Raw genomic sequence first — 13,617 nt, 5'->3', positions numbered from 1 at the left:
ACCATTTATTTGTAACCATCATGCCATATTGCTTTCCTACCAGTAGCTGGTTTGCTGTAAGGGATTGCAGAGTAGGTGCTTTCTTACATTTCCTATTTTAACATCGGCTCCTGGCAGCTCTCTGTCCCTGGGAGGTGGGGTGGAATGTGGCATTTTGCTCCCTTTCGTGTTCAGAAGCACCTGCGCGCTTTACAAGAAACATGGATTATTTTGAGGGACAAAACAGAAAATGGCAACAGTATTGCTAACGACAAGTATGTAAGAGTTCAGAGTCACCGTGCATTTTTTTTTTTTAGCAAATACTGAAGTATTTGAGGTGAATAACTGGGACAGCAGGAAAATATCTGGAGAAGGCTTTCAGACATCTGTTGCATTTCACATAGGCAATTTTGCTGTACATTTTATTTACTTTTTATTAAGTCAAATATTTCTGAAGAGACAGTAGTTTTGCCTTTAAAATCTTCCAAATTTGAAGACAAACTTGTGCATGCAACTCCTGAAAACCAGCTTCCCTTTATATAGGACACAAGCACAAATATATCAACCTGATGCTTGTTAAAATCCAAGAATGAGCAATGTTCCCCATTTCAATGATCATATTAATAATCATTGGACCAAATAATTATTCTGCAGATATCTGTAATTACCCTGACAATAAATACAATTTGCTGTTTCCTTTTCAAGTTTTGAGCCAGTGTCAGCAGTGAATATAGAAATTATATTTTTGTTTCTGGCTTTTTTTGCTCGTATTCCAGGGTGGCATGTCTTCAGAAACACGAAGGTTACAGTAACTCTTTTTCCCCTTTTTGTCCGAATGGTGTGATAAAGCCCCAGCTGTGAAGGATGGGTTTTGCCTAGATGTAAAACTAAGCTTTTCCCCATTGGTAGCAGAGTTTGAAGCACACAGTAGCTTGCTTTATTTGTCAAAGAAGGGAATGGTGGGGTGAGATACCGTGCTGTAGTTCAGTGTCCTTCATTGCCCTAGTATGTTTATTTTAACGTTTCCTTTTCCATTTGTCCTTTCCTCATTTGCATTTGCTTTAGTTTTGGGGGTTGTGTGTGTGGTTTGTTATGTGGTTTGTTTTTGTTTGGTTTTTTTTAATTCCACCCTATGGTTTTGCTCACCTTGCCAGTTATCCCCCTTTTACAGACCTTTTGTTCTACTCCTAGTAATTCCTGACTTATCCAGAGACTCTGTCTTTGGACTTACTCTTGTGGCTCAGTGAAGTGCCTCTTTCAGAAGAGATTTACAGTTGAGGGAAGATGAACTCTTCAGAGGTTAGTTGGCAAAATTAACTGCTGGGCAGGGAGGGAACATCCATGGCTGACAGAAATCATAAATAGCAATTAGGGAGGACTGCCAGTATGTAATTGCTAAATCCATGCTAGGAATGAGATGAATGAAGAAGGGGGAGGAAAAAAAAAACCCTACTACTCTTTTAATCCCTAAGGCGAGGCAGTGCTGGATATGGTCCATCCATGAATGTAAATCGCTCGAGTTTATTGATGAAAAAGGGGTGAAACATCACTTGCTTCAAGAGTCAGAAGGACTTTGGTGCCTGAGAAGAGCCTCTTCTCTTGCAGGCTGCTGGCACCAGCCATGCCGTGCATGGTTCCCCAGATTTTACACTTGGTAGGAGACCTCAGAAGTCCTTCTGAGAAAAGAGAGTTTTGAGGGAGGCAGTTCTGATGTGGCCACATGGAAATGTCAGTCAGATTCTCAGAGTTTTGTGGGCTTGAAGGCTTAGGGTATAAAGCAAGGTTTTCTCTCACATAAAACAATAAATTTAAGACTTTCCTGAAATCTGAGCAGGGCTATTTGAGTTGGTTTGGATTGCACATAATGCAGCCACCTCACCCCAGTGCTTTAGAGGTGAATATAGTCTTATTGACAAGAACAGTAGTTGTTTGTTTGCTGCTGGTATTAGATTGCGTGAAATTTTGTACCAAGGCATAATAATACAGGAACTGATTTATAGCAGGACATGCCATTGTAAGGAGGCTCAAAAAATGCACCCAACACCCAAGAAATATAAACAGCCTGGAAAAGCAGCATATAGATGAGTGGTGTGCTTTATTTTAGTTTTGAAAATGGTCTGGAGTGACGTTTAGACTGGATTCCAGAGTCCACTGGAACGAGCCTTTCTGTCAGTCCTCTAAGTAGAACTGCCTAAATTAAGAAATGAAAAGGTCCTTTAAATTCTTTCTGTTTGGCACTGGTGCTGTCATTCTCCTGCAAGTGTCTGGAAAATGGGATTTCCGACACGAAAACATCAGATGCTGTGCAGCTGTGGAGCCGCAGCACAGGCTCACCCTGACATCGGACGGTCTAGTGGTGTGGAACCAGGTGGATTTTTGTGCCGTTTTGGCATTTAAACACTTCCTAGGCTAGGGAGGAGCATATATAGACTACAGGGGATATAAAAAGCATCAAGACAAAAGCATCTCCCAAAATATTCCAGGAAGCAGAGTGGACTCTGCCTCTGGTCTCGCCCTCCAGCATCTGTCTGTCCCTCAGAAGCTACAGCAGTGTATATTGAGGTGGCAAAAATTATTCAAAAGCACCAAGTCCACTGGCTCACAGATGATTTTGGTCTCCAAGGCCATCTCGGTTGGCAGCACTGTCAGTCACCGCTCCTGAAGTCCTGCTGCTGGAGGTCCCTTCTCTGGGCAGGACCCACCTGGCTTTGGTAGAGGCTGCTCAGCCGTCAGGTTCTCCTTTGGAGAGCCCTGGGTGGTCCTAGCCAATTTAAAAAACAAAACAAGCAAACAAACAAAAAAAACCAACCAAGCAAAAAAACTCCCACAAACAACAACCAAAAACCCACACACAAATTAAAAAAAACAAAACCAAACTAAAAAAAACAACCAAAACCAACCCCCCCCCCCAAAAAAAAAAACCAAACCCCAACAACTAACCAAACAAAAAACCACAATAAAACCCCAACCAACCAAAAAACAACAGCCCCCCAACTCCAAAGGAAAAAAAAAAAAAAAAGAGACATTCACATGTCAGGTGGACTTTTTGAAGAAACTTGGAAGAATTTGGGACCTTTAAAATGCAGTGGGTTTGCAAGGGAAACACTTAACTCGAGATCTGTTCCAGATGCGGCTGTAACTCTAGAATTGTCGTCATGGTGCACGGAGCAAAATAATCTTGGGGCATCCTTCATGAATTAACTACTGGCTTAGAGCCTCAACAAAATGACTTTGTTTTCAGGACTGGTTTTGAATATTTACTCAAACCTCTGTGCACAGCGTACTTGCACATTTGACTTCAGTCGTATTGGGGGTTGAGAGTCAAATGTTATCTGTGATTCTCTCTCTTTTTTTTCTTTTGCATGTGAGTGTATTTGTTATAGTCTGTGTTTATTTGTAAGCATGAAAAAGTTTGGGGTTTGGCTAGATTGTTAGAGCAAAAATGATAAAAAAGGAAAAAAAAAAAAAAACAGAGAAAAAAACCCCCTTAATATATATTGGATAGTTGGAGATGTGCGTTAATGCTCCAGTAGTCTAAACTAATGGTAACTTTTTTGCCAGATCCAATTTCTCTCATTTTCCTGGAACTGGAACATTCTGGCTAGTGTTCATACTATGCCATTGATATTTTTAGGACATAAAATGCTGAGATTTTTTTTTTATTAATTCACATTGTCACATGAAGTAGGATCCCTGTAATTCACACAAAAGGCTTGGGAATCCATTTATTATGTCTGACTGAATTTTTGTGAATGAAGTGGGCACTTAATTAAATACAGGACCTTTAGTAACTTTTCGGTTTTGTAATGCAGTTCTCCAAATTTGTTGATACATAGCTGTTCTTTCTCTCTTCTCAACATTTTAAATAGTTTTTCCAGCTCTTCATTTTTACATCTGGGCTAGAAATAAGACTAGCCTTTTTTGTGCTGCTTAAGAAAATGAGGTTCTTCTGATCAGAAAATTGACTGATGTTGTGAGAGGACTTGGAAATAAAAACATTTTTAAACACTTGATGTGGCTTTAAATATAACTTGTTTTTTTAAAAAGAGGATCCAATAGCTTCATTTTTATTTTCATTAGCATTTTGGGACTTTTTGCACACTGGAAGGTACGTAAAAGGAGGCACCTCTCTGTTTTGGTTTCTAAATGCAGACTGAAAAGTGAGGGCAGGTAAAGACCCTGTCAGAAATGACAGCAATCCCATTGAACGCATTTTGGGTACACGGACCAGAATTTTTATTAGGCCTTTCCTGAATGGGCAGCACGTTTACTCTCTTAAGAACTGAGATTTCAAATTGCAATTAAGAACAGCTGTCATCCTTTCATTGGAAGTGTCTCTTTGTGTTTAATGGTTGTCCATTTTTTTTCTTCTTTTAGCAATTTATAACACGCCAGGAAATGCCCATCTGCTGTGCTAGAAGCCTTTGTCAGGATTTTAGATACAGCGTAAACAAGGCTCATGTTTAAAGCCTTAAAGAAACTTCAGTAAATTCTCGTTCTTGTACCACCTCAAGAGGCAGAATGTTTTCCATTCATTTGCTTTTTATTGGCAACTTTATGCTCTGATTTCTTCAGCTCTGGGTACATCATGGTTGATGTAATTTGGGTTATTAAACTTTTTCATGTTATGAATCAGGAAATGCACAGTCTTAATATTTACTGTCTAGCTCACTGCATAATCTTTGAGTTATGTTTTGAATAGATAAGAGAGCTGGGACTGGGGTTTACAAACAGAGGTCTGAACTACAAAGACAGTTTAATTGTGGTCATTTCAGTAAATTAGTTCAAATCTGCATTTTTCTTGTATGCACAGTTTCCTTTTATATGCTACAGAGATGATTTTTAGTTGCTAAACCTCGTGGAGTTCAAACTGAAAATGTTCATAATTACTCCAAGACAATTCTTACTGAGGATCTACCTACAGACAAAAAAAGATACCAGTGTTGACATCCTGCTTGAGCATCAGCACAGCAACCAAGGACATAGGTCAAATAAATTGTCCCTGGAAATAATCCACGTGGGTTGAACTGAAGCCTCATGTTTGGGCAATCTGAAGAAGGCTTTTAATTTCTTTCTTTGACCGTTCACGGAGAGAAAATTTTTGATATATATCCACAAATCTCACGCACAAACTTCAGGAAAAGCCATTTTATCGATTGAATAGTTGTTGTACCTGAGCTAACAAGCTCTCAGAAGCTGAGATAAGCTGTTGTGCCTCCTTTGTCCAGGGATTCATGAGAGGTACTTTATTTGGAAAAGAGAGCTGGGAGGCAAAAAATAGGTTGTATAAGGCTTCTTAACAAACTGCTGGGTTTGTTAAGAGGACTTAAGGGTTACTTGCAAAATTAAAAAGTTCAGTAACTCTTCCAGTAAAGTAGCAACATCGCTGTGTAATTACATAGTGTTGACTTTGCCCATAATGTGTTTTCCAGATAAGTGAATGATTTCTATTTGCAGTTTTGTCACTGTTGTCTCTGATAAACTTGTGGCCAGCTGCATGCTGGCCTTTCTGTTACAGAGCCTAGACACCAGCCTAATCTGATGATTAGCAACTTACTTTAGCTTGTCAATAGCTGTGAGAATGTGATAACACTCCTAATTCTCCAGTATTGTAATGTGAATTTGGTGGAGTGCTCAGCAGTTTTTCTGATGGCAAACGGTTGACTTCCAGTGCACATCTGATATTTCTTCACTGTCTCACCATGCAGAGCTGTGCAGTCACTCCAGGATGCACCTTTTAGTGTAAGATGCTCTAGTTCTTGGATATGTTCAGCATCCTGGAGTGTAGTTGTGTTACAGTATGCTATTATTATAGTTTTGTATGCTATTATGTACTATTGTCCTGTGAGATGAGCCCTTTGAGAGCTTGTCCCATTTTATGAAGTGAATATGTGAAACTGGGCACCTCACATCACTGTTTATCTTCCCCTGAGTACTAGGACATGTTGAATTTATTCAGAATAAAGGAATAAATTTGTTTTTTATTTCTGGTTAGTGGGGTAGAGCAAGCTCATCTGAGAGTATTGATACTTCTGCGATAAAGTTATTTGCAGCTAGAGAAGTCTCTGTATGAGCATGTGTGGGAGCCAATGCTTGACTTGCTTATGCTCAAACTGCAAGGCCCAAAGATAACATCCTATTAAAAAAAATAAAAAAGAAAATGAAAAAAAGTGATTAATAGTATATTTCCATCTCTACAGAAAAAGCCAATCTATCATGATAATTGTTCCCTTGGTAGGATTATAGGGTTTGGTCTTTTAAGTATTTCACTTAATCTGTACTATGGGCCTGTTTTTTCCTGAATAATTTTTCTGGAGAATTGTGAGGACTTGTGTTTAGCCATGATCAGTGTTCTAAAAATGAGGAACAATTGTTCCTCAGTGTTCTATGTTGATGGGTTATGCTTAGCCACCGAAGTCAGGATGAATTACGGTTTTATCGAGGGAGTTCACTTTTCGTGCGCCGTTCACACAGCGCAGCAGCTCAAAGCATACATTCAAAGCATGTCTTGTTCCGCAGAAAAAGATTTATTTTGTGTAAAATTTGGTTGAAGCCGACATGAATTTGAACATGTGTGTTTGAGCAGTAAACTTCCATAATTTTCAGACACATGATGTATTAGGTAGAGAAACTAATTCAATTTTCTGTAAAATATTGAGAGTCTGGCTATTTCAGGGCAGAAAGGGAATGCTTTCCTTTACTCCCCCTTTAGGTCCCTGTCCCACAAACCCTACATTTCCACCTATATGCAGGAGCTCAGAGGTGCAATTCAAATCTGTTAGTATGGAGATGAAATAGTAAACTGGGATTTTAAAAAAAATGTTGTGTCCTCTAGTTGAAACCAGAGAAGCCAAGCAAGGAAAATCAGTTTGCACCTCTCTTGCCTTACGGTCCCATTGAGCTCTCCAGCCCCTTGCTACACCATTTGAACAGGAGAGTGCGTTTGTTAATGGAATAAATACTAATTTTTACAAGCCCAACCTCAGAAAGCTGCAGAGCTCCAGAAGGTCCGTGGAGAAACAAGTCTGTCCCCACCGGGATTTCTGGTGTGACATGAAGCTGCTCCCCTTGCAGGTTTGGTGCAGTTCTGGCAAAAATATAAAGCTTGTGATACAAAATATGGCTACTAAAGGGTTTGACGGATACTTTTGCAGTAAAACCACTGAGTGTAAAGGGTTGGCTGTTTTAGGCAGTCATTAAATCAAGCATGCAAGTACTGATTTAGGAAATAAACTACATCTAATTAAATATGGATTTTTAATTAAAAATATTAGAAAATACTTCCTGTACTTCCCTTCAAAGGATATCGCAGCCCTGTAAAATTATTATTTTTGTAAACAGAAATGCCTTTTCTCCCAAGAGACTTAAACCCCTTGCAGTGCACGTTGCAGCAGACGGATTTGCCGTAGGTCTGTCGGGGGCCTGGCTGTGTCCTCCCTGGGTAACGCAGCCCGGTGTGTGGGGTGAGGGATTATTTGGGTTACAAACCCATCTGGGTCACGCTGCGCCTTGGAAACGGGAGTTATTTGTTCATGCCAGACCCATGGACTAAGTATCAGTATGGATGAGGAGGTGATGGTTGTGTGGCAGAAAATAAAATAGGCTGGGTTTGAAGGTTTTGTGTACAGTGCTGAGGAAAAAAAACCTGTTGGTTTTAAAAAAAAAATGCATTTTCTTAAACCGTCAGTCAGTAAAAAGGAAGTGGTCAAAACCGATAAAGCCTCCCGCTTGCTTGGAGGGGAAACGTGTGGGGAAGAGCATTGGGGACAGATCAGTTTTGAGGCAAAATCCATTGGACACATCTGAAATCTGCTTCATCCTGAGAAAGACAAGATTTTCACAATGAATATTTTCATCTTTTGTTGTCCAGACCTCAGAATATTGGCCTGAACCAACTCTTCTGCTAAACCTGTAGTGTGTATATGAGTATCAGAGGGTATATTATATTCTCAGTCTACCAGAACAGAAAATAAATCTCTCTGGCTTGCTATTAGCTTGTGTTTTAAAGTGTTTTACTCTTGAAAATCAAGAGTGGCTTTGTCTGTCCTCTTCCCCTTCCTCTCTCCTCTCTCCTTCCATAAATTACGGCTGCTTCTCACAAATCAAATGGGCTGCTTTACATAGCTTTGGGCTTTATTAGGCATCTTTATTGTGCATCTAATAATGCCACAGTTGTTAATGTGAATAACGAAGTGGGGAAGCAGGAGGAACCTTTCTGCTGTGTATGTTAACCACATAGCCCTGTTGACAAAACAGGTTTCTGTGCTCACCAGGGAGACAAAATTGAAGAATATGGATAGGAGAAAAGGCCTTCCATCTGTCTTAGCACACCTCTTTGTCCTGGTGTTTAAACTTGTTTTATTTTTTTTCCCTGATTGGCACTTCTCAAAGAGCAGCTGCTTGCCGGTGAAGGTCTATCCCAGCCCAAGCTCCATCAGCGTGGCTGTTACTTTATTCACTCCAATGGCAGGGTAATCAACCTTTTGTTTTCCAATGTGTCAAAGTGCTGAACACGAGACAGTTTGTAATTATGGAAAATGGGAGTACACTTCTTATCCTTAGGGCAATTAGATGAAATGATTCTGCACTATGAGCTAATACTATAAATAATCTCTTACGGTTGTTTTTCCTGAATGGTGAATTTTCCACTGAGCTTCAGTGGGGGGTGGCAGGGGGGAGGGCATATATAGCAAATAGTGATGATTTACAATGTAAAACCTCAAAGCACTTTATAAAATGTGCTTCCACTGTTCCTGGCTCAGGGTTCTGACATTTTCCCACTGCGTGCTGTGAGAGGAGGAAATCATTTGTTTGCTCTTGCCCTGTTACAGAGCACTTCTATGCATTCAGAAAGAAAAGGAAGGAACTTAAATGATGCTCTTAATTAAACTCAAAAGAATGAATGTAAGTTATGTTTTGTGTAAAATTTGCATTAAAAATGTATGCACAGTTTACATTTTACTGCTGTTCTTTTGAGTCCAGCATGGTCTTTGATAAGCACTGAGTTCTAGTATCCTGCCCAGTGTGTTTAGACACAATTGAGCAGAAATGAAGTGGTACCAGGGCTCTCCTTCGTGAGGAATTGGAACGGTCAAGAAGAGAGATTTTTCTTAATTTCCTTTGAAAGCAGTAAATGAGTCGGCAGTTGCAAGCCAAGGATAAGCAATGGGTGTTTTAAAACGCGGACCGAGACTCTCAGAATCAAAGCCACAGCCGGTGAAGATGTGATGTAGGGAATTGACTCTATTAGTGCCTGAGAAAAGCATTTGGAAGGAGTTGAGATAGTGTTAACTAATTACTGTTAATGGAGAATGCTAAGGGAAATGAGAGGAAGAATGGAAAATGGTAGTGGAAAGAAGTACCAAGAGCTGACAAATACTGATCCTCATGATTTTTTACTTAAAGGAAAAGGATGGTAGAAGAGAAAAGCTGCTCCCCTGAGATGAATTTAGGACAAGAAGGGTGAGGTTTTTATCCTGGTGTAATCATGGGTGCAGTCATGAGTGTTCAAATGAAGCGCTAGCAGGTGATGGCTTGTTTTGGGGTGAGTGGGAAACTTGCTCCTCTCTCTTCCCGACCTCCCTATTTTGTTTGAGCGGAGAGATGCCATCATACTGCCAAAAATCGCTGGAGCCCTTTGGAAATCCCCCTTGGAGCCCTTTTTGCTGTTTCGTGTCGGAATTTTGGGGTTTAGGACTTGGTGACAGATCTGGCCATCTGGAGCAATGCGGCTGAAAGAGCCGTGCTATAAAAAAAGCGGAGGCTTCTTCCTGAGCGAGGTGTGGGCGGCGTTTTGATTTCAAATTGCTTCTATACTTAACTCTTAGCTAAAAGAGAACTCCAATAAGTATTTCAGTGTTTGTTGTGGTAGGAAAATGTCGTTTTCTTTCATGAAAACCTAAAAATCAAAGGAGAGCTTATTATAAGGTATGGTAAATGACACTGCTGACACACTCACCAGCTAATTCGAAACACATGGTTTATAATGGCTTTTTAAACTACAAACTATTCTAAAATTTTCCTTAGGCTCTGTAATTGTGAGGTGGCTCAAAGAGGGGTATGTGGTTTAAACCTATCATTGCAAATGCTGACTTTACAGAGCTGTGTTTGTTAATGTTGCTAAAAGGGAAAGAAGGATTCTTTGTGGTCTATGGATCATTAAACTAAAATGACCTTAAATGAAATTACTTTATACGTTTGTAACAAATAGGGAGTAGCATGAAATTATATTTTTTTTTAGCAAATAGTTTGAACCAAAAGACTCAAAGTTTGTGTCTTTTTTCTTTTATATACTTCAAAGATAAAAGGCCCTAATAGATAGGAAGGACTGTGAGGCGTAATGGTGCGCCATAAAAGTCAACATGATAAATGAGTAGATCTATCTTTTTCTTTGAGATAAAGATCTTTGTTCAGGCTCTGACATAAATGTGTCTAATGCCAGAAAGACAAAGAAATATTAGTTATTTAAATATACTCTTGGTTATGCCTCCTCCAATTGAATTGTAGGAGCGGTGGCTGAAATGTCAGAGGTACATTTTAGAACACTTCTACTAGTTAACTTTTCAAAAGTACATATGCAAAAGTTCATTTGAAATGAATTAACTTATTTTTTCTTTTGTCAGTAGTAGATAATAATTGATAGACTGGTGAAGTATTAGGCTTTGATGGGTTGTGTAGAAGATTGGACGAAAAGATGATGGTATGCCTAGCGTCTCTGACCAGATTGGATAAAAGCAGAACTGGATGAAATCCCACTCTCTTCTCCAACTTCAGAGGTCTTCTTGCTGTCTTAGACCCTCAGTTTCTCTGCTGAGTGAGGAGGAAAAGCATGATTTGGTGTTTTTAACTATGCGGTGCAGGCAGAATTAATAAATACATCACACGGTAAAATATATTTTGACAGGGCCTGTTGGGAAATGAAAATTCAGTGCGTTAGAAAAGATGAATGGTTACTAAGCTGATTAACTCAAAACTAGTGTATCAACAATATGCCGACTTAATTTTCTGGCATGAAACCACTGCCAAGAAAGTTGTTTCAACAGTGAAATAGCAGTTGATGGCCGAGATTGTTTGAAGGGCAGCAGGCACAGAGTGAGCCATGTGGTCTGTAATGTTGAAAAGCATCTCGCAGTCTCACCTTCCTGCTGAAAGCCAGTTTGCTTAGTCAAATCCAGGGACACTATAGCATTAATATTAACCTTCTATCACGTGAATGCGCCATGCTGTTTTATTTCTTTCCTCTGCATCCTACTGCTTTTCATTTTTTTTTCCTTGCAAAAAGGAATGTAATGGGTGCTGGAATAAGCTCTTCTGAGCGCCGCACATTGTACTCTCCAGCTTACAAGTACATCTGCAGCAGCGTTCAACAAATATTATTCATTTCCTAAATATGTCCTGTAAGAGAGTCTGGTAAAGTGTTATTGCTACTGTAGTTTGGATTCCAGACAGTAAAGTGGATGCCAGAAATTGTGTCATGGTCTCTCAGCAGCAGCACCAGAATGATTTTTTTATTTTTTGCTAGATCTCCAGCATGTTGGCCACATCACAAACTGACTTTGTTGTAATGCTAAAAACATTACAGCCTGCTGCTTTCTCGTGAACACATTTTCACCTCCAGATGAACTACTGTGTTCAGATGCTCAGATCATCAGGGCGGTATGAAGTTTTGAGAGATCTGTCTTCATTCGGGTTCAAGGGTGTATGTATCAAAAGGAGCTAATGACCTGTGATTATGGTGGTGAAGTGGATGGCCCAGCCATCTGTGCAGAGGGAGAAATTGTCGTTTACTGCCTTAGATGGTGTAAACTGGGGAGAAAAGCAGTGAGAGAGGGAGCCCTGGGTTGGTTGTGCAACTAGACCATATGCTGCAGGAGGGACACAAAAATGAGGGAATCGACGTGAGCATCATGGGCAGGAACTAGAGAGGAAGAGGAAGGTGGGATTACTTAGTAAAGGAGCCGTAAGATATTTCATTTACTGTTCTCCAGACTTTTCAGAGTACTGCTCACTTCTTACGGTGGGCTCTTGCAGGATGGCTGAGCTGATAACACAATACAACCATAAAAAGACCCAACCAAACAAACCCCAAACCCAAATAAGCAAATATGAGTCTATACTCCTGAGGGATGGAGAAATATAAATGGTGTCGCACATAGATGTGGTGATAAATCAGGCATAATATGACATGCTCCCCATGAACTTTTTGGAGGATAGAAGCCAGAAGGAAGAACTGCCTGAACCATGGGACAGTAGTAGCAAAAAGTAAATATGGACTGATTTGTGTATATGTAGGTTTAATATTTGACATTTTCAAGCTGTGGCGATAGAAGCTGGTGGAAAAGGCTCTGTGTGGCTCTCAGTACTTGGTGTTGTCCTGCTTCCCCTAACTAGTTCCATTACAAAAAGCTTGCTCATCTGTTAAGGGGCTGTGCTTGCATGTGAAAGCACTATATGGCTACGTTATTGAAAATAAATACTTGACCTATTTGTAGTTATCAGCTGAATGCAAAGCTCCTGAACTGCCCTAGAGTAAAGAATCAAGTTTCTAAAAGGTGCATTGAACCTGCAACCATTATGCATTTTGTGTTGAGCTAAGAGTTCTTTCTCTTTTTCATGCCTGGTTTGTTTACTGTAAATAATATCCACTCTTAAGTACATGCAAACATTAAATATTTTACTAGGTGCAGTAACCTGACAAAGCTCTTGGTCTGCTGAATGGATATTTATTTAGTGTAAAAACACACTGTGTTTGGCTATCAGTTTCTCTAACTTGTGTAATGCAAGTGTGCCTTTTTATTTGGATTTTACTTTTATGTCCTTTTTCAGATACTACTTGCTTAAGTTTTTCCAGAGGGGTTCTAATGCTCATTTTCCAGAGTCCTTTCTCCCCTGAACTAAAAATGCAGTTGAAACAAAATCGATATTACTCTTTGTCTGCATCAAAGTTACTACTAAAGAGAACTAATCTGCATGTCTCCAAGATATATGTTGCCACATGGCAATAAAGTGCATCTGGATTCAAAATGCATCCCAGTGGTTTCAGGACATGATGTTCTGAGCTCCGTGGAAGGACATTTTTGGTACAGGAAAGCTGTTGATTCTTAATATATTATTTAATTTCACTACGATGTCACCTTTACTGAGTTAAGAACATGCTTATGGGGAAACACTTCTGCATATTTGTGCAGAAATCTGGCAATACCCGAATCCTTAAAATGCTCAATATTTTATAAGGTTCCGAGATTTCTTCATACTTTTCAGAGTATAAATTACAGCTCATGGTGTTGTTAGTGCTCAGGATTCTCCTGTTTCCTTTTTTTAAAATGTCTTCAAACAGAATACATCCTGTTGATGCACTGGCATTTTGTCCAGTAAAGAATATGACTTTTTGTTCAATGAATAACGCTACCTAAATTTCCCTGAAATGTTGTGAATTTGTTTTGAGCTTGCGATCTTTAGAAAACCTGAGAGATTATGCTTCCTTGTTCCTGGAGAAAGTCTAAATAAACCAGTGAGAAAAAGTATCTGTTTTATTGCTATGAGTCTTTATATTCTGAAAAATGAACGCTTCACCACTTACAGAACATTAGGACTTGGGGGTTTTTTGTTTGGGTTTGGTTGTGGTTTTTTTTTTTCCCC

The 13,617-nt window shown here is 39.6% G+C and overlaps 1 protein-coding gene across 4 annotated transcripts in view; it reads left to right on the top strand.

The window, feature by feature from the left end:
* MYO1B (myosin IB) overlaps positions 1-13,617 on the top strand; it is a 111,423-nt gene that overhangs the window by 37,685 nt on the left and 60,121 nt on the right. The window lies entirely within an intron of this gene.

This window comes from Caloenas nicobarica, chromosome 6 (assembly GCF_036013445.1).
Source record: "Caloenas nicobarica isolate bCalNic1 chromosome 6, bCalNic1.hap1, whole genome shotgun sequence".
Lineage (NCBI taxonomy): Eukaryota > Metazoa > Chordata > Aves > Columbiformes > Columbidae > Caloenas > Caloenas nicobarica.
Note: the sequence above shows the minus strand (reverse complement) of the source record. Positions and strands in the feature narration are given on the sequence as shown.